General features: G+C 46.3%; 1 long non-coding RNA gene and 1 other non-coding gene across 2 annotated transcripts; one reads left to right on the top strand and one right to left on the bottom strand.

Annotated features, from left to right (window-relative positions):
* The first annotated feature begins 693 nt into the window (after positions 1 to 693).
* LOC123571142 (small Cajal body-specific RNA 16) lies at positions 694 to 863 on the top strand. Its single transcript, XR_006695311.2, has one exon.
* Positions 864 to 5,338: 4,475 nt separating this feature from the next.
* On the bottom strand, positions 5,339 to 16,012 carry LOC141408891 (uncharacterized). The gene is made up of 3 exons (XR_012426435.1): positions 15,889 to 16,012; positions 15,647 to 15,767; positions 5,339 to 5,469 (listed from the first exon to the last, which is right to left on the bottom strand). It is a non-coding gene; the product is annotated as an uncharacterized lncRNA (long non-coding RNA).
* Between the last annotated feature and the right edge of the window lie 2,914 nt (positions 16,013 to 18,926).

Genomic DNA, 18,926 nt, shown 5'->3' with positions numbered 1-18,926 from the left:
TGCAGTGACCTGAGATTGCACCACTGCTCCCCAGCCTGGGAGACAGAGCAAGACTCTGTCTCCAAAAAATAAAATAAAACAAATGTTGGTTAGAATGTGGAAAAATTAGAACTCTTGTACCTTGCTGATGGGAATGTAAAATGGTTCAGGTACTGAGGAAAACAGTTTGGTGGTTCCTCAAAAAGTTAAACATAGAATTACCATATGACCCAGCAATTCTACTCCTAGATGTATACCCAAAAAGAATGAAAAACATGTACTCAAGCAAATACACGTGCATATATGTTCATAGCAGCAGTATTTACAATCGCCAAAAGGGGGAAACAGCCCAAATGTCCATCAGTGGATGAACAGATAGGCAAATTGTGTCACATACACAATGGAATACTATACAGCTATAAGAAGAAATGAGCCAGGCACAGGGGTGCATGCCTGTAGTCCCAGCTCCCCAGGAGGCTGAGGTGGGAGGATCACTTGAGTCCCAGAGTTCAAGTCTAGCCTTGGCAACATAGGGAGATCCTGTCTCTAAAAAGAAAAACAAACAAACAAACAAAACCAGAAGTACTGATACGTGCTACACGAGCTTCAAAAACATGCTGAGTGAAAGAAGCCAGACAGAAAAAGGTTGCATATTGTATGATTCCATTTATGTGAAAAATACAGAATAGGTAAATCCATAGAGAATGCAGATTGATGGTCTGGGAAAAGGCTCTTATGTTGTTGAACCTGCCCAGTTGTGGGTGTGCAGCCCAACTCTGACCTAAGTAAATTCCCAGAAGTCTTTCCTGTATTTTGAATTTGTAGTAATAGCTGTGGGCATTCTAGCAGCAGTTCGATGATCATATATGATACCGCAAACAGGACAAAAAAATGCAGATTGGTGGTTGCCAGGGACTGGGGGCAGGGGTAATGAGAAGTGACAGCTAATAGGCACCTTTTCCTTTTGGGGTGAAGAAATAGATGAAGTTATTCATTAATTGTGCAACCCTGTGAATATAGTAAATGCTGCCAAATTGTTCACTTTCAAATGGTTAATTTCATGTTATGTACATTTCACCTCAATAAAAAAAAAGAAATCAATACTAGCCTGGGTAACACAGCAAGACTCTGTCTCAAAAAAATTTTTTTTAAAGACAACTATTTTGCTGGGACATCATTTATCTACAACTTACAGAACTGTAAGCTCAAATGCAATGCAAGGGCAGGGCCCTGCTGAATCGGGAATAATATGCTTTAAGCAATGCAGTTTTCCATGAAAGTGCACATTTTTCTCCATGGTTTGAACTCTGCCGTGGTGAAAATGAGACAGGAATAATACAGGGTGATCGCAGGAGAATAGAAAATTCCAGGCAGCAGTTTTGCATGACTAGCAAAAGGAAACCATTGAAATAGCTGCAGAAGTAGGGGCCCTGAAAAACAGGATGTGGGCCAAGCTGGCTAAAGCCAACTGGAACCAATATAGCGCTGGATTTGACCTAGGTTTCACGTAGGACCTCATTATACGCTCATTAACATACTAAACCCTGCCAGGTTTGGTGGCTCACGCCTGTAATCCCAGCACTTTGGGAGGCTGAGGTGGGCGGATCACCTGAGGTCAGGAGTTCAAGACCAGCCTGGCCAACGTGGTGAAACCCCATCTTTACTAATAACACAAAAAAATTAGCAGGACATGGTGGTGCATGCCTGTAATCCCAGCTACTCGGGAGGCTGAGGCAGGAGAATCGCTTGAACCCAGGAGGTGGAGGTTGCAGTGAGTTGAGATCGCACCATTGCACTCTAGCCTGGGTAACAAGAGTGAAACTCCATCTCAAAACAAACAAACAAAAACATACTAAACCCACATCCACCAGTGCCATGACAGTTCCTGGGACATCCATATTTGGCATAAAAACAGGTAACACCACAATTTTGAGAAACCCTCACCTTTTTCCAGGAATCTTCATAAATATCCCACCCCTTGGTTAAAGAAACCCAGAAAGGTGGCAGCTCCAAAGCCCGCTGGATGCAACTCTCTTGCGTAGGCCCGAACTCTCCTTTCTTGAGTGTGTACCTTTTGCTTTGCAATAAATTTCTGTACTTTCACTATTTTCTGACTTGTCCTTGAATTCCTTCTAGCAAAGGGGTCAAGAGCCTGGACACCGCCTGGGGTTAAGGTCCCACTGGCGTTTGGGGACCTCCCCTAGCCCACTGGCATCAGGAACATTACACAAATCAGCTCACACTATAAATCAGCACCCGGCCCACCATCCCAGCCTGTTGAACATTTTCCAGCACATCACGGACTCTGGTACTACATCGGGCACCAGGTCCAGATAACACATCTTGCATCTCACCTGGGATCTTGAGGAACATGCTATGGAAGCCAGCAGCCCTATGGGGGCAGCCACACCACGTGAGCATCGGCCACACCCTTGGCGACCCTGGAACCAGACCATCCTCCAGCCCCTGTTGGTCTGGAAACCTGCAACGGCCCCATCACTTGGGAACTGGTTAGAAAAATGCAAAATCCACTTGATTCCAGATCTGCTGAATCGGAACCTGCATTTTGGCCACATCCCTGGTGGTTCAAGCTCACATCTAAGTTCAAGAAGCTCTGCTCTGGGCTTTTCCTGAATGCGGCACACCAGTGATTCCTCCTGGCTCCAAGGCCTCTGTGCCCAACCAGGGCTGACTTACCCCTGGCCTTGCACAGCACCCCCAGGGCTCTCCTTGGTGTTGATGTGGGCGCTGGCTGACTGCCGACAGCACTCCGTGCCTGCTCTCCGACTCTGTCCCGCGTCTGCTTTTCCTCCTGGGATAATGTGGTGCTGGTGTTGATGAAAAGAGTCAAACTGTAAAATATTTTTAGAGATTTATTCTGAGCCAAATACGAGTGACCACGACCTGTGACACAGCCCTCGGGGGTCCTGAGAACATGTGCCCAAGGGGGTCAGGGTACAGCTTGCTTTTCTACATTATAGGGAGGCATGAGACATCAATCAAATACATTTAAGAAATACATTGTTTTGGTCCAGAAAGGTGGGACAGTTCAAAGGTAGGGGAGGGTTCTTCCAGGCTATAATAAATTTAAACACTTTCTGGTTGACGGTTGAATTTGTCTAAAGACCTGGGATTAAACAGAAAGGAATGTCTGTAAGATAAGAGGTTGTGGAGACCAAAGTTTTATCATGCAGATGAAGCTTTTAGCTAGCAGGTTTCAGAGAGAATAAGTTGCAAAATGTTTCTTATCGTCTTTAAAGTCTGTGTTGTTCATGCTGGAGAGATTTGATGAGGTATGTTCGAACCCCACTTCCACTATGGCCTGAAACAATCTCTCAGGTTCAGTTTTAAGAGCCCCGCCTGAGAGAAGTTCATTCAGATGGTTGTGCGGGCGGGCGGGGGTGGGGGGAACTTAGAATTTTATTTTTGGTTTACACTGGAGTGACAGTGGTGCAGGATGGGGCAGGTTTGTTCCCCTCCAGGCGAAGACAAGTGCTGGCTGCAGAGAGGTTTTATCTGCTGGTATTTGAGAAGCTTTCCCTGATGCAACAGGCCCAGGCAAGTTCAGGGTTCTGCTTTCTGCCAGGGAGAAAAGCTAAAGGGAGGGAGGGTCTGATCCCATCTCTGGCATCATGGTCCTACGAAATTGCTGGAAATGTTTTCCTCATTAACAGGTACTGCCCAACAAGAATAAATCTTCCCTCCCAGGTCTCCTATTGACTGCTGAGGGTGGGCCTGGGTTCCTGGGAACAAAGGAGGGGTGAGGTGGGACAGGGAGTTCAGTCTTCATGATCACTTGGGTAATGCAAGAAAGGCTAACTAGCAGGGATAATGACAGCTGGGCTTTCTCTAGGGCTCTTTCTCCAGCTTAGTCATTGCCTGAAGTGTAATTGCCCGGATGGGTTCTTCCTGCCGGCTACACTGACAAAGTCAATTGACTGAAACCATGGCATTGCAGTAAAGAAAGAGTTTAATTGCTGTGAGGCCAGCCACGCCCTAAGGGAGAGGGAGTTACCCCTCAAATTAATCTCCCTGAAAGCTCAGAGGCCAGGGATTTTCTTTTTTTCTTTTCTTTTCTTTTTTTTTTTTTTGAGTTGAAGTCTCACTTTGTTGCCCAGGCTGGAGTGCAGTGGCACAATCTCAGCTCACTACAACCTCTGCCTCCCAGGTTCAAGTGATTCTCCTGCCTCAGCCTCCTGAGTAGCTAGGATTACAGGCATGTACCACCATGCCTGGCTAATTTTTGTATTTTTTTAGTAGAGATCAAGTTTCACCAAGTTGGTCAGGTTGGTCTTGAACTCCTGACCTCAAGCAATCCACACACCTTGACCTCCCAAAGTGCTGGGATTATAGGCGTAAGCCACTGCACCTGGCCAAGGTTAGGGATTTTCAAAGATAGTTTGGTGGGCAGCAGACTAGGGAATGGGTGCTATTGATTGGTTGGGGAATGCCATCATAAGGGTATGGAAAATGGTACTGGTGCTTGACAGAGCAGGAGCATCACCATCTTGAACAAACACCACCATCCTAAGTTCCACTTAATTAAAAAACCCCTAAATCCAGCCCCAAAACATCAGCCTAATGGCTAACGTCAGCATAACCAGAAACATTAACCCTAAGATAAATCTCTCTCTGACCAGAAACATGCCAACCCCAAGGTAGTCTCCCCTGTGACCATAGACATTCCAACCCTGCAATAAACTTTCCCTCACATAGAAACATTCTGAACCTATGATAAGTCCCCTTTTTCAAAACCCTTAAATATTCTTAGTCTGTAAGAGAGAAGAACTCTCTGACCTAACTTGTCCAGAAGCCCCTCTCAGGTTTGTTTTCTCTAAAATAAACCTGTCCTTAACTGTCAAGCCACATTTTGTGTTTCTTTCTTCTTTCTTTAAGTCTTACATTTGGTGCCACAACCCGGGATGGGTGCTGGCAGCAGAGGTTCTCTTGCAACCCAGGAGGCAGTGGGCAGCAGCAGCCCTCATCCTGAGCTAACTCCTGGATCCTGAGAGCCTCTGGAAACCCACCCTGTCTTTCTCTTACTTCACTTTTCAAGCGATTTGTGTAAGGAGGACAACTAATCTGAAGGAGAGTGCAAGGCTTGGGCCAGAGCTACTCTCTGATGGGCTCTCAAAACCCTCGGGTATCAGGAATCCACCTCCAACTGCCCACAACAGGTATTTCACTCTCTAGCCCTTGTTCCCTCTTCCTTCCTCTTCTCTCTCTCTTCCTCATGTCGCTCCAGTCCAGGAGGCCCTCTGCCAATTCCAACTGGAACATCCAACATTGGACAGTCATCCAGCCAACTGGGAAAATCTGCCTTCCCCTGGCTTTCTTGCAGTACCTGGGAAAATCAGATCTGCCGTCCTGGTCCTCAGAGGGCCAATGGGACTAAGCTAGAGGAAATCCTGGGGATGTCCAGTTTCTTCTCAGCTTAACTGTCCTCTTTAGAAAGAGGATACTGGATTTCTGTCTTTTGTCTGGGGATGCCTAGAACAAAAACAGACACACTCAGTTTCCTCTTACCAGCCCACATGGCTGCCAAAAAATCCCACATTCCTAGATCCTCCCCACTGGGCTGTCTCCTTTGGAACCTCACCAAACTTGGCTTACAGGGGAACCTAAAGCCAAAGCATTTAGTTTTTTATTGCAACACAGCCTGGCCCTAATACAAATGAAATAATGACAGTTGATGGCCTGAAAATGGCACCTTTGACTTTCAAATTCTCAGGGACCTTAACAACTTTATAACCAAGAATAGCAAATGGCAAGAGATTCCCTATATTTGGGCTTTCTTCTATCTTAGATCCCAACCCTCCCTATGCCAAGCTTGCACCCCTCATGAAATCCCTCTTCTTAATGAAAATCCTCCCTGAGTCTTTCCTTCCTCTGGAATTCCTTCCTCCGAAACCCCTTTTGACCCTGCAGATAAACCCCCGCCCCGTATTCACAACCCTCTGCATCTGCTCCTCACCCACCCAAACCCTGGCCCCTCCTGCTCCCAAGCCTTTAACGCCAAACCCCCTCCCTCCTCCTTCTCTACCTATTACCTGTTTGAAAACTACTTCAGCCCCTTGGGTGGCTGCAGTTTGCCAGCCACCCCGGGTGGTGGCTCAGCATCTGGCCAACTGCCACTCTCCCCCACGTTCTTCACCTGTTACCCACTCAAAAACTACTTCAGCCAGGTGCGGTGGCTCATGCCTGTAATCCCAGCACTTTGGGAGGTCAAGGTGGGCGGATCATGAGGTCAGGAGACTGAGACCATCCTGGCTAACACAGTAAAACCCCGTCTCTACTAAAAATACAAAAAAATTAGCCAGGCGTGGTGGCATATACCTGTAGTCCCAGCTACTTGGGAGACTGAGGCAGGAGAATTGCTTGAACCCAGGAGGCAGAGGTTGCAGTGAGCCAAGATTGCGTCAACTGTACTCCAGCCTGGGTGATAGAGCGAGACTCTGTCTCAAAAACGACGACAACAACAACAAAAACTACTTCAGCCAGTCCAGTCACCCCTGCCATTCTTCCTCTCTGGAAAGTGGTTGGGATTAAAGGCATTGCTTGCATTCATGTCTTTTTCTCTATCTCTGATTTGTCACAAATCAAACAGCATCTGGGATCTTTCTCTGAACATTCCTCTCATTATCGCAAGAAATTCCTGCCCATAATTCAATCCTTTAATTTAACTTGGCATGACATTTATATAATTCTAACCTGCACCCTCACTTCTGATGAAAAAGAGTGCATCTGGAGTTTAACTGAAACACACACAGATAAACTCCATAATTAAGCCCCCATACAAAATCCAGTGGCTAATGATGCAGTTCCCCACCATAGACAAAAATGCCCATAAGGCAACTAATTATGAAAAACTTAGAGGAATTACACAAGAGCTCCAGGAAAATCCTGCCCTTTTCTTATCACACCTCACTGAAGCGATGCTAAAACATACCATTTTGGACCCAGAATCTAGAGAAGGTCAAACTTTTCTCCACCTCCAATTTATTTCCCAATCCGCCCCAGATATCCAGAAAAAATTACAAAAATTAGAGGAAGGTCTCCAGACATCTTTGTGGGACCTCGTAAATGCAGCCTTTCATGTCTTTAACAACAGAGACGAGGAACAAAAAATTTAAAAAGACAAGCATCTCTGTTTAAAATACCAGATGCTTGCCCCTGCTGTCCAAAAGTCAATTACACAAAAGCTTCCCAACAACCCAAAAGAAAACTTCCCCACCTCTCTGGGAGTCTGTTTCCAATGTGGTAATCCTGGACACTGGCCAAAGGCTTGTCCTAACTCCCGGCTGTCCACCAAACTGTGCCCAACTTGCAGTCTTTGGGGACACTGGAAAATGGACTACCCACAACAGGAACACCCTCCCTGTTTGGGTGCCGCTCATAATGAAGCCCCCTGACCATCACGGGAGGAAATCTCTTCACTGCTGGTGCTGCCCACGGAGGACTGAGGGTGCCCAGGATTCTTCACCCCGACATCTAGTGAGTCCGTGGAACCCAGGGTAATTTGGATGTTATCCATTAAGATTATTTCCTTTCTTTTAGATACTAGGGTGAGCCTATCAGTATTAACTGAATATGAAGACCCATTAGAACATTCATTCGTTTCTGTTGGCATGAAGGGCATACAAGAAACCAAACACTGCCACTATACTCCTCATTTCAGTGAGTCACCCTCACTCACTGTTTTTTGGTCATTCCTCACTGTCCCACTCCTTTATTAAGAAGGGACATTCTACACAAACTAGGGGGAATCATTCATTTATCGGTCCTACACCAAAGCCACTCTTATTTATTATTATGTCAAGAACAGAACCCCTCCTCAGAATTCAACATCAAACAGACTTAAATCCCAAATTCCTCAGCCAAGTAAACCCCATAGTATGGAACACTGACTTCTCCATAATAACTACCCACCATTCTCTAATCCAAATTTCACTGAAGAATCCTAAGCACTATATAGTGGTCCCACAATATCCCCTCAATCCTGAATGGATTACGGGGACTCAAGCCCATCATCTCCCAACTTTTGGTTGCCAATATTTTAATCGCCACCCATTCTCCCCACAATAATCCTATTCTCCCAATAAAAAATGGGATGGCTCCTATAGACTGGTTCAGGATTTATGACAAATCAACTCCGCTGTTGTTTCTGTTCATCCTGTTGTCCCAAACCCCTATACCCTCCTATCATGAATTCCTCCCAACACTAGCCACTTCTCTGTATTAAGCCTTAAAGATGCCTTTTTTTACTATCCCTCTACATCCCTGCTCTCAAAATCTTTTTGCTTTCACTTGGACTGATCCTGACACAGGCTGCTCCCAACAACTCACCTGGACTGTCCTCCCCCAGGGGCTTAGGGACAGCCCTCACTATTTTGGTCAGGCACTTCAGTTAGACCTCTCCCAACTACCTCTACAACATAGCATTTTGCTTCAATATGCGGATGATTTACTCCTTTGCAGCCCTTCCCTAAAATATTGTATTCAACACACCACCAAGCTTTTAAATTTTTTGGCTGAATGTAGGTACTGGGTATCCAAAAGAAAGGCCCAATTAACATCTCCAAACATTTCATACCTAGGACTAATCATAAGGCCAAATACCCAGGAAATTCCGTCAGCACGAAAGCAACGTGTTCAACAAATCCCATTTCCTAAAACAGAAAGGGACTTACTTTCCTTCCTCGGATTAGTGGAATATTTCTGAATATGGATAGCAAATTTTGCCATTATCGCTAAACCCCTTTATTAACACAATAAAGGAAATTTTGACCAATTACTCACTCCCACCCCAGACCTTTTATCATGCTTTCTTGCACCTAAAATGTGCCTTATTAGAGGCTCCCGCTTTAGGCCTTCCAAGCCCCCTAAGACCTTTTCATCTATATTTACAGAGTTCTCATAATCAGGCCCTCAGGCTACTAGCCCAACCCATGGGAAACTCCCTCCAACCAGTGGCATATTTTTCAAACAACTAGACCCCATTTATAAAAGCTAGCCCCTTTGCTTAAAATTTTTGGCCACAGGCCAGGCGCAGTGGCTCACGCCTGTAATCCCAGCACATTGGGAGGCCAAGGCGGGTGGATCACGAGGTCAGCAGATCGAGACCATCCTGGCGAACATGGTGAAACCCCGTCTCTACTAAAAATACAAAAAAATCAGCCAGGCGTAGTGCCGGGTGCCTGTAGTCCCAGCCACTCAGGAGGCTGAGGCAGGAGAATGGCGTGAACCCGGGAGGCGGAGCTTGCAGTGAGCCGAGATCGTGACACTGCACTCTAGCCTGGGTGACAGAGCAAGACTCCGTCTCAAAAAAAAAAAAGAAAATTTTGGCCACAGCTTCAATAATTAGGCACAAAAGCTCATATTCTATGAACCTCTTCAGGTATTTCCTCCTTCTCACAGTCTACAAGATATGGTCAGCCATAAGTCGCTCACCCCCATCTCATCCTCTCATGTGCAAGCCCTGTATTCAACTCTCCTTTAACCCTCTATCTCTCTTCATGATACCCCCTGCCAATCCCACCACTCTTACCTTTAACGCCAATTTAAAACCCCGACCAACACTCATGCTCTAATCTAATTGAAAGTTCTCTCACCATGTTTACCACCTTACTTCCACTCACATAAAAGGAGCCCCAGATTAGTTTATAGATGGGAGTGCATCAAAAAACCCTCCCTTCAAAGCAGGATATGCCATCATTGAAGGGTATCATGGTAATATCCACTTTCTCCCACCTAGAAAAGTCACAGAGGCTGCTCCCTTGCCTCTGGGCACATCCTCCCAACCAGCAGAACTAGTTGCCCTAACAAGAGAACTAGCTCTAGCAAAAAACACACAAGTTAATATATACACTGATTCTAAATATGCCTACAACATTCATTCCAATGCTCAAATTTGGAGTGAGTGGGGCTATCTCACGGCTCAGGGAACCCCTATCATTAATGGAAAATCCATCCATCGTCTATTAACGGCAGCTCTACTTCCAGGAAAGGTTGCAGTTACCCATTGCAACAGACATCAATCAGACAAAAGCCATATTTCTTTAGGGAACTATGAGGCTGACTTGGGGAAAACATGCCTCAACCAATCACCTAATTCCCCAATATCTATTTCCCCTCATACAACATATTCCCTCTTTTTATCCAGAACACCAAACACAACAACTAATCATGGTGGGGGCAAAATTCAAACCCCCCCATACTAGTTCATACAAAACAAATTAGTCCTACCTGACCCTGAATGAACAACTCTTCTATGGGACATTCACAACCTCTTCCACACTAGCCTTTCCTCTCTACACCATTTCTTAAGTTTCCATATACTCTTAACCCCAGATATAAAGGAAGAGTTAAAAGCCATTTCCCATCAATGCTCTATTGAACAAAAAGTTTCACCCCGCTCCAATACTAAACCCCCTTCTTTCCCAACCCAGCAAGCCAGGGGACACCTTCCAAGACAGGATTGGCAAATTGATTTTACCCATACACCCCCAGTAAAAAGGGTTCAATTTCTTTTAGTTCTGGTTGACACCTTTTCGAGATGGGTTGAGGCCTTTCCCACAACAAAGAAGCTTCTAATGTCGCTTCCAAATTAATAACAGAAATCATCCCTGGGTTCAGGGTGCCTCTTTCTTTTCAATCTGATAATGGTCCTGAATCCATTTCTCAAATTACTCAAACACTGGCAGGAGCCCTACAAATCACCTGGAAGCTATGCATCCCCTACCGACCTCAGTCTTCAGGAAAGGTTGAGAAAATGAATGGCATTCTAAAAAACACCCTTACCAGGTACTCACTCCAGACACATAAAGACTGGGTTACACTTTTGCGTTTAGCCCTTCTAAAAATTTGAGCGCTCCTATGTAAGCCTCTAATGCTCAGACCCTTTGAACTCATGTATAGGAGACCACTGCCCCTTTTGCTGCACGTCAGGGTCAAGCCCCACCTCTACCAACCCCTCTCGCTTCCCCTCTTCTGCATACCATCCACCATTTCATTTGGGAACATGCTGACAAATACCTGCCACAACCCATCACCAACTCCTCTAATCCCTTCCTACAGCTAGGAGACTGGGTTCTAGTAAAAGATCTCAGCCCTACCCCCAATCTCCATTTCACACCTAAATGGAAGCGACCTTATCAAATCATCCTTACTACAGCCACAGCATCAAAACTCCAGGGACTCCCCAACTGGTTTCATTTCACTTCTCTCAAGAAAACAGACTTCCCTTCACCACATACCCAACCAACCAAATCTAAAACCTCTTCAGCCTTCTCTTGTAGCTCCATGACACTGACTTCCGTTCGCCTCACCCAAATCCCAGAGGAAAACGAGGAGGAGTCCACATAAGCCGCTTATGTCTCTTTCTCTCCCAAACTTCCATCACTTCCTAACCAGCCTTACTACAGACCTTCAGTGGTACCCTTATGAAACTCCCATTGTACATCCTGATCAGCTCCTCACTGTTCTGTGGGACCTATGGCTTCAAGGAGCTTTCTAGCACTTTACTCCCACCCAAATAACTTTTTTCTCTTTTTGCTTGTTTCTTTTCTTTTCTTTCTTTCTTTCTTTTTTTTTTTTTTTTTTTTTTGGTTGTTGTTTTTTTGTTTTTTGTTTTTTTTGAGATGGAGTCTCGCTCTGTCCCCCAGGCTGAAGTGCAGTGGTGCCATCTCGGCTCACTGCAAGCTCCGCCTCCCAGGTTCACGCCATTCTCCTGCCTCAACCTCCCGAGAAGCTGGGACTACAGGCACCTGTCACCACGCCCGGCTAATTTTTTGTATTTTGTAATTTTTGTATTTTAAGTAGAGACAGGGTTTCACTATGTTAGCCAGTATGGTCTTGATCTCCTGACCTTGTGATCCGCTCACCTCAGCCTCCCAAAGTGCTGGGATTACAGGCGTGAGCCACCGCGCCTGACCTACTTGTTTCTTTCAATATAAATTTCCTGATCACATCAACCTCACCAATACAACCACTCCCCGCTGCTCAAACTAGAATGTGCTATAAACCTTACACAATCTCTCTTGCAGCAAACTAACTGTTCCTTTGCTTCGGAGTCCCGGATGTGCTTACTACTGTCTTCTCCGGCTTACACAGCCCTTCCTGCATCCCTTCATGACCTTTTAACAAGAAACATAACCCTAATCTATCAACTCCAAATGGAGCTTCCTTTTTGGAAAAAGCTGACGTGCTGGTCGGCAGTTATCCCATTTCCAGGGCAGATCACGCCAACAAATTATTTCAAACCTGTTACAACTCCCTACCACCCCTGAAGTCCCAAGGCCCTCGCATTGAAGGGCCCATAACTGAACACACCCCCCTTTTACAACAAGACTCACTTTGCTTTTCAGCCTCTGGGGGAAGTTTCCCTGTAGGGTCCTTAACGTCTAACCAATGCAGCCACATTATCATTGTTAAGCACCCCTCTGACCATCAAATTAACCGGGTTGACTACTAAGTACTGCCTGAAGCAAACGGAGCATTCCTGCAATGGCTTGTTTTACAGCCTCTCCCCTGACCTAACCTCTGCTTCCCCTAGTGCCCACCTTTTTCTGTGGCTCAATATCAATGGTGCAACATCCAACCGGATTAAATGTGTAAAAAAAACTCCTCCGGACGGGCGCAGTGGGTCACGCCTGTAATCCCAGCACTTTGGGAGGCCGAGGCGGGTGGATCACCTGAGGTCGGGAGTTCAAGACCAGCCTAACCAACACGGAGAAACCCCATCTCTACTAAAAATAGAAAATTAGCTGGGCATGATGGTGTGTGTCTGTAATCCCAGCTACTCGGGAGGCTGAGGCAGGAGAATCACTTGAACCCGGAAAGCAGAGGTTGTGGTGAGCCAAGATCACGCCATTGCCCTCCAGCCTGGGCAACAAGAGTGAAACTCTGTCTCAAAAAACAAAAACAAAAACAAAAACAAAAAAAACCCTCCTCCTGTACTCCTCCTATATCTCTACTATAATAGGTGTATCTCCTTGGTCTCCTCCTTGTCCACCTGGAGTAAAGAACCACAGGAAAGAAAAAATATCCCATCTTTAATTCACTTATTTTCTTTTTCTTTTTTTTTTTTTTTTTGAGGTGGAGTCTTCACTCTGTCGCCCAGGCTGGAGTGCAGTGGCACCATCTCGGCTCACTGCAAGCTCCGCCTCCTGGGTTCACGCCATTCTCCTGCCTCAGCCTCCCGAGTAGCTGGGACTACAGGCGCCCGCCACCGCGCCCGGCTAATTTTTTTTTTTGTATTTTAGTAGAGACGGGGTTTCACCGTGTTAGCCAGGATGGTCTCGATCTCCTGACCTCGTGATCCGCCCATCTTGGCCTCCCAAAGTGCAGGGATTACAGGCGTGAGCCACCGCGCCCGGCCTAATTCACTTATTTTCTTTCCATATCTTTGCCTGTATTTATGACAAAGGCTTATTCTTTTTGTGTGGCACCAACACATATCTTTGTCTCCCCACCGACTGAACCGGAACCTGTACCCTAGTTTTTATTTCTCCCTCCATTGGCCTAGTTCCTCCTGATCAGCCTTTACCCATCCTATCCATCCAGTATGTTAGAAAAAGGAGGGCCATCCAAGTCATTCCTTTAATGGCTGCCTTAGGTATAACCTCTGGGACTGGGTGGGGAGCAGGAGGATTAGCCACCTCCTTAACATACTTTAAAGCTCTGTCAACAAAACTGCAGAATTCATTAGAAGACATGGCCCAAAGCCTTATACAAGTCCAAGACCAATTAGACTCCTTGGTTGAAGTAGTCCTCCAAAATAGACAAGGATTAAATCTTATAACGGCTGAAAACTGAGGCCTCTGCCTCTCACTGGGTGAAGAATGTTGCTTCTGTCTCAACCAATCGGGTCTAGTAAGAGACGCTGCTAAAAAAACTTAAAGAAAGGGCTAAAAAGCTAAGAGAATACCAAGACAGCCAAGTAAATTCTTCGTTTAAACACAAAATCCTAACATGGGTCATCCCATTCCTGGGCCATCTCCTAATAATATGCCTAGGACTAATGTTCTTACCCTGTTTAATTAACCTTTTTCAAAGATTTTTTAACCAACAGGATCATGGCAATCTCACAGCCAATTACCCAAAAACATCTACAAACAGAGTTACTCCTGTAATCAATCCAAAATCAAAGAACTCTCTGTCTCCCGTGCCCCAGCCCCAGCCCTCAGCAGGAAGTAGCCAGAAAGAACACACCACCCCTCATCCTTTTTATAACTATAGGGACTGAATTGACAGAGCAGGAGCATCGCCATCTTGAACAAACACCACCATCCTACGTTCCTGTTGATGCATGAAAAACTGCCTAAATCCAGCCCCAAAACATCAGCCTAATGGCTGATGTCAGCATAACCAGAAACATTCCATTGCTAAGATAAACCCCTCTCTGACCAGAAACATGCCAACCCCAAGATAGGCTCCCCTCTGACCAGAGACATTCCAACCCCACAATAAACTTTCCCTCACATAGAAACATACCAAACCTATGACAAGCTCACCCACCTTCCAAAACCCTTAAATATCCTTAGTCTGTAAGAGAGAAGGGCTCTCTGACCTAACTCATCCAGAAGCCCCTCTCAGGTTTGTTTTCTCTAAAATAAACCTGTCCTTAACTGTCAAGCCACATTTTGTGTTTCTTTCTTCTTTCTTTAAGTCTTACAGTGCTGAGTCCTCCTCTGGGTGGGGCCACAGGATGGGTTGAGTCATGAGTCCAAGTAGAGTTAGCCATCATCAGAAATACAAGTCTGAGACATCTCAAAAAGTGAATTTTAGGTTCTACAATAGTGATGTTACTTATGGGAGTAATTGGGGAAGTTATAAATCTTGTGACTTCTGGAAAAATGGCTGGTAATCATTTACCTGTGCCTACATCTTAGCAGAATTCAGGCCCCTCTCATAATCCTAACCTTGTGGCCTTTCATTAGTTTTACAAAGACGGTTTAGTTTTGAGAAGGGCTATTACCATCCTTGCTTTAAGGTTAAGCTCTAAACTAAATTTCTCCCAAAGTTAGCTTGGCCCATACTCAGGAATGACCAAGGGCAGCCTGGAGTTTAGAAGCAAGACAGAATCAACGATGTCAGATTTCTCACACTGTCATAATTTTTGCAAAGGCAGTTTTAGAAGCACTGGATCTCATTTAAACCTCAATATCACCCAATTTTAGATGAACCTGCAGCTGAGTGAGGTCAACATTTTCTCAGAGTAATATAAGGATAAATAATGGGCCAGTGCAGTGGCTCACGCCTGTAATCCTGACACTTTGGGAGGCCGAGGCAGGCGCATCACCTGAGGTCAAGAGTTCAAGACCAGCATGGCCAACATGGCAAAACCCCATCTCTACTAAAAATACAAAAATTAGCCAGACCTGGTGGCACATGCCTGCAGTCTGAGTTACATGGGAGGCTGGGGCAGGAGAATCACTTGAACACAGGAGGTGAAGGTTGCAGTAGGCCAAGATCACACCATTGCACTCCAGCCTGGGTGAGAGAGCAAGACTCCATCCCCCACTCCCCCAAAAAAGGAGAAATGACAGAGTCCACTTATCAGCCTTCTGGCCAAGATCAAGTATAATAAACAATGGAGCCATAGTTGGAACCCAGTCTCTCTCTTTCCAGAGTCTCGTCGTTCACAAACCTGGTCATCGGGACCCACCTTCTTCTCCTTTCCTTGGAGATTCAAAGCCATCCCCTTGGCTTGTCTACCATAAGATGACTTGATAAACACACAGATGCCTTCATCAATATCACTTCACTATGCCCAGGAGATTCTTGTCCTGCAAGACAAATGCTGCAAATAACTTTATGGTTCACTCCAGGAACTTCCTGGAAAGATTCATCAGCTCTTCAATAAAAAGCATCCAATGATAGCTTAGACTCAAAACTCATTCAACTCACCACCAGCAAATCCTCATCATGCTGTGTTCACTTATGTGAAAGGATTACATCATGACTTGCTAATTCCAAGGAGGCTGAAAGACTCATCTGAAACTACATGTTTTGATCTTCAAAAATATGGACTGGGTGTGGTGGCTTACACCTGTAATCCCAGCACTTTAGGAGGCAGAGGCAGATGGATCACAAGGTCAGCAGTTCGAAACCAGCCTGGTCAACATGGTTGAACCCTGTCTCTACTAAAAATACAAATATTAGCCAGGTGTGGTGGCACATGCCTGTAATCCCAGCTACTGGGGAGGCTGAGGCAGGAGAATTGCTTGAACCTGGGAGTTGGAGGTTGTGATGAGCCGAGATTGTGCCACCGTACTCAAACCTGGGCGACCGAGCGAGACTCTGTCTCAAAAAACAAACAAATAAACGAAAAAGAATAAATACCCCAATGTTGTTCTCTCCTACTCTGAGACCCTGCTAGTGAAACCGCCACTGCAAAATTATGACTGAGATGGTGAAAGAGATCTGATCTAACCAACTCCATCTTCCCTTCTGACCTCCAAGCTGTTCTTGTTCATTCCTGGGCAAGGGCTTTGAACTAACCTGGGGAGGAACTTACAGTTTATAGTTTAGAAAAAAGAAGATAACAGTCCTTTTCTCAAGGTAGACCCCCTTCTTGTTAGCCAAAAGATTAGAAATTATGGTTGAGCAGTCATGCAGCTGAGGATTCAAGATTGTGACCCTCCCCAAACTGCTCCTAGGCATAACATCACTGTTGTAAAACCTAAGGTCAGTGCCTGAGACATTTGCAGACCCCACATCTGATGGATCAGCTGGCACCACCCAGATCGATAAACTGGCTCATCTCATCTTGTGGCCCCCACCCAGGGACTGACTCAGCGCAAGAGGACAGCTTTGACTCCCTATGATTTCATCTCTGATCCAGCCAATCAGCACTCCCGACTCACTGGCCCCTCCCCACCCACCAAATTATCTTTAAAAACTTGATCCCCACATGCTCGGGGAGACCAATTGGAATAATAATAAAACTCCAGTCTCCCACACAGCTGGCTGTATGTGAACTACTCTTTCTCTACTGCAATTCCCCTGTCTTGAAAAATTGGCTCTGTCTAGGGAGCAGGCAAGGTGAACCCACTGGGAGGTTACACTAGGGCCCTGCAATAGGAGTGCCTTTCACTCCCCTGGTAAGCACCAACTTTGTCTTGTGTACAGGCAGTGCCAACTCCATGGGCCTGTGACCTGTGCAGGTTCCAGGATCCTGCCCACAGAAGGGCAACTTCATATCTGGCCTGGCACAGGGTAAGCACTCAGGAAATGCCAGCTATTAGCTAGTGACAATGTCCTAACCCCACCACATCTGGCAAATCCTTTTCCTCATGGAGCCTGGATTCTGGACTCTCCTCCAACAAGTGAGTAATTGTTTCTAGACCCACGTGCTTCATTCAGAAAGTGGTCCACCTTTCCCCCAAAGCTTCCCCTGCTATAGCTTTTCCTATGTGCAAGGCCTAAGCCTCAGCTGTGTGCTGAGCTGACCCTTGGATACAGCCTGACTCTGTGCCAGGAGCCTGGCAGGCTCTGGGGAAAATGCCTGGTAGAGTGGTCCCTGGAACTTACGATCTCTGCAGAGACTGTGGCATCCCAAAGACCCGCTTAGAAGGCTATAGGAGCAGAAGGAGGTGACCTTGTGGGGTGTGGGCTGCATACAGGCAGAAGCAGGAGGCCAGGCAAGAGGGAACGGTGTGGAACAGTACGGAACATGGAGCCTGGATTCTGAACGCATGCTGCATTTGCTGGGGTGAGGAAGGCGAAGAGAACTCTGGAAAAGAGGTCAGGGAAGAGGTGACAAAAGGTCACTGAGGGGAGACAGATGGAAAGGGAAAGGCGCATGGCGGTTAATGAGTGGAGGGTCACAGGAGAGGGCTGGGAGGGGACGCTTCCATTTTCTCCCAGATAAGCACATAGCATCAAGTTTAGAGACGCAAAGACAAAGACAGGAGAGAATAGTTAACAAACTTCAGGATGGTCACCTCGAAGAAGCAGGACCAGGCACTGCCATTCTAGCATTACTTAAGTTTGTGTATATTGTACCTTAATAACCAAATTCAAGATGCCACTTCTAGGGGCTATTCAATGCAGTTTTTGTTGTTGTTGTTGTTGTTGTTTGAGATGGAGTCTCGCTCTGTCACCCAGGCTGGAGTGCAGTGACGTGATCTCGGCTCACTGCAATCTCTGCCTCCCGGGTTCAAGCCATTCTCCTCAATGCAGTTTTAACTGCACAAAATCCAGAAAGTGGAAGAAAGTTTAGGAGCTTTTGGCAGCAAAATTCCCCAGGTGGAGCAGTTTAAAGAAAAATATGACCGCAAGGTGGGGCTGCACGGCCAGTGCAAACCTTCAAGTCACAAAGCAAGGCAGCCACCTCTGATAGATGCATTTGGAAGGCTGCTCCCTTCCGAGAAGAGCCCCTGGTGTCCCAGCAGTCCCTGACCACCAGGAAGCCTGCAGCTGCAGCTGCAGTGGGTCACCATGTGCGTGATACAACTATGCATGAAGGGTGAAGGGGTTGGCAGCTCAGCCTGGAGCATCTCTCTTATTCAAGTTCAGCCCCAAGTCATGGGTGCTTGGAACTTGGACCTGTTGACCCTCACCGGCTCTATCTAGGCAGCAGGCAAGGTGAACCCACTGGGCGGTTACACTAGGGCCCTGCTACAGGAGTGCCTTTCATTCCCCTCGTAAGCACCAACTTTGTGGACAGAGCCCAGGAATCTGTATTCTAACACCCTCTCCCTCTCTCTCCACCCCCACGGTGTTTATTAGGCAAACTCAGGGGAAGCTGGCTACGCCAACAGGGCGGCTGCCTCTTTAGCTACATTTGCCAAGAGAGAAGGGCAGAGCTGTCTTCTCCAGGTCTCAGCCTCATAGTAGGCTCTGGAACCGCAGCAACACAGGCCACTGTGAGCCACCTGTGCAGCAACCGCTCCCTCCCCACCCTGCACAACACAGCAGCAGGCAATCAGTTTACCGAATAT

This window comes from Macaca fascicularis, chromosome 1, assembly GCF_037993035.2.
Source record: "Macaca fascicularis isolate 582-1 chromosome 1, T2T-MFA8v1.1".
NCBI classification, from domain to species: Eukaryota; Metazoa; Chordata; class Mammalia; order Primates; family Cercopithecidae; genus Macaca; species Macaca fascicularis.
Note: the sequence above shows the minus strand (reverse complement) of the source record. Positions and strands in the feature narration are given on the sequence as shown.